This window comes from Vitis riparia, chromosome 14, assembly GCF_004353265.1.
Source record: "Vitis riparia cultivar Riparia Gloire de Montpellier isolate 1030 chromosome 14, EGFV_Vit.rip_1.0, whole genome shotgun sequence".
NCBI classification, from domain to species: domain Eukaryota; kingdom Viridiplantae; phylum Streptophyta; class Magnoliopsida; order Vitales; family Vitaceae; genus Vitis; species Vitis riparia.
Window position 1 is genome coordinate 17701820 of NC_048444.1, and position 2786 is coordinate 17704605.

A 2786-nucleotide genomic window follows, 5' to 3' on the forward strand; every position below is an offset into this window, starting at 1 on the left:
AAGCTTTGTTGCCACAATTCCAATCCTCACCCAGCCCATACGTGGGCATGCCCTTGTAGCTAACTTCAAAAAGGAAATAACCCATAACTTAAGGTGATCCCCCACGTTCTCTAATTCTCATATAATGACTTGTTGATAGGAGTTCAGACTATTTGAATAAAATAAAATAGGATTTTTAATAAAATATAATATTTAAGAATATCATAACAAATAATGAGATTTTAAGTAGAATATATCTAATATAATAAAAGAAAATACTATACCTGGCGGAGATACACTTATAGGGTGATCTAGTTAGGTTGAAATTCTAGGACCACCTATTTCATGGTTTTAAAGGGAATTTTTAAGTCAAATTCAAATCACACACTTTGCACAACATACTCTTAAAGTATCTTGAATTAAAATTAAAATCCTTATATTAGAAGAGGCTATTTTTGGTAGTTAATGGAGAGTTTATACGATTAGGAAGCCAATGAACCCTATAGAGAGAAAGAGAGGGAAAAAAAAGAATATAAAAAAGATAAGAGTGAAATGATTGATTCGAGGCTTGAGCACTTGTCCTCAAGGAGTCATGATAGAATTGTTTTTATATCTTAGTGCCCATAACAAATTGGTTAAGAATTACTAACATTATACTTAATTTCTATGTAAGCGGAGGATCGGTTATAACTCTAATCAAGAAGATAAAAAATTAGAAAAATGGACTTTGTTATGAAGAGTTTAAAGTGAAGGCTTAGAGTGTAAGAGTTCAAGGCGAATCCTTAATGTCTTGTAACTTGGGAAGGCTTATGAGGGTATTAGTTGATTTTTTTAGCCATATAGATTTGTATTTCATATTTATTTATTTATTTTAAATAAAAAAAAAAAAAGAAAAAAAAAGTTGAAAAATAGTGAAGAATAAAAATTCTCTCTTGAGAAAATTCTTGAATAGCTTATTTTATGAAGATCAAGTAAGTTCTTCAAAGAGTTATCTTTTTAAGATGTTTTCAAGTTAACAAATGAGTTTTTCTTGAAAATCATTATTAAAATTGATTTGGATCCAGAAAAATAGCATGGATGCTAAACATTAAGGACACTACTCATGTATATAACTAAGAATGGATATGGACTATTTTAAAGGTAGGCTATCTCATTGAACTTCAAGGGATAATACTTTTTCAAGGAAATGAATTTTGCTGAAAATGATGTATGTGAAGTAAAAATGTTAAGGTTGATTATTTTTAAAATTTATTCCTTATTTTTGGTAGGTCCTAGAAAAGCTTAAGTTAAGGGTGTTAGGACATTGAGTCTTGTTTATTTGTTGGTAATTTTGTTTCAATTAATGTTTGATCATAGAAGTCTTTTGAGCTAGAGACCTGCTCTCTATTGAAGATCAAGGGTTGTTCGTCCAACCAGGAAGTCACAAGTACATCTAAAAATGTTTGACTTGTGGCATATAAGGTTTATTTGAGGTATAAAAATGTTCGATATCATTTTTAGACTTAGAATGTTTTTAAAATGATTTTCAAGAAGAAATGATCGCTTAAGCAGTTAATCCCACTCAAGCGGTCTAAGTTTGCTCAAGCGGTCATGATAGTCCTATCGAGTTTAGAAACATATTTTTGATAAATTTCACTAAAACTCTAATTTGAGAACTTGAGATACTGAAATTCTTGTGGCTTTTGCCTATAAATACCCTTTTGTAACATTTTGAGGATTAGATATTCGGATTAAGAGATCATAAAGATTTGAGATCTTAGAGATCAGAGACCTCTCATTCTTGAGAGAGGGACTCCTTGTGAAGAAAGCCTAATTTCCACATCACTCTTGTTCTTTCATTCAATGATTTGGATATTTGAATTGTTGGTTGAAGACCTTAATTCCTTTGGAGTGGTCGAAGGATCTACTAGGGAGCAACAAGGAGTTGTTGTGTCACAGACATGGATTAAGTTGTAGGTGCTGGAGAGTAAGTCTTTAAGATAAAGCGGCCAGGTAAATCTGCGTAACTTGATTTCGAATAGTGGATTTATATTGGTAGATCTTAGACCTCGTGGTTTTTTATCTTCACAGTTTGTGGAGGTTTTTCATTTAAAAATCTTATGCCTCATTATCTATATCTTTTATATTTGATATTCTATTTGAATTACCTAGAATAGGTCAAATTAGTTATCCCCAATATTTTGTAGGGTTTTCCTAAAAGATACATATCCAATTATTCCTACATATATTTTAATTAATTTGTTTGTTTGATTTATGGGGATTGCTATTAAGGTTGTTGGGATTAGTTATCCTCATTGTCTATACCTTTTATATTTGATGTTCTATTTGAATTGTTTAGAATAGGTCAAATTGATTATCCCTAATATTTTATAGGGTTTTCCTAAAAGATACATATCCAGTTATTCTAGCATATATTTTAATTAATTAGTTTGTTTGATTTATTGGCATTGGTTATCTTGATGTTTGTAGTGGTTATACTTGTAATCAATTATTATTATCCCTAACTACTCTCATGATGTCTTTTGATTGATTTGTTGGGATTGTTATTAAGTTTGTTAGGTTTGTTTTTTTTATGATTATTATTATCCTTAACATATCTCAATATATATATATATATTGAATATTAACAATTATACTATTTTTATCCCTAACCAATTGTAGGATATGCCTAAGAGTTAAAAACCATATTTTTAAAGATTCTAGATATAACCTTTTATTTATTTGGAATATCCCTAATATCTATTGGAGTAAGAAAAACTTGATTATAATGTATAAATATTTATTTTAATTTTTAAATCACCTATTCA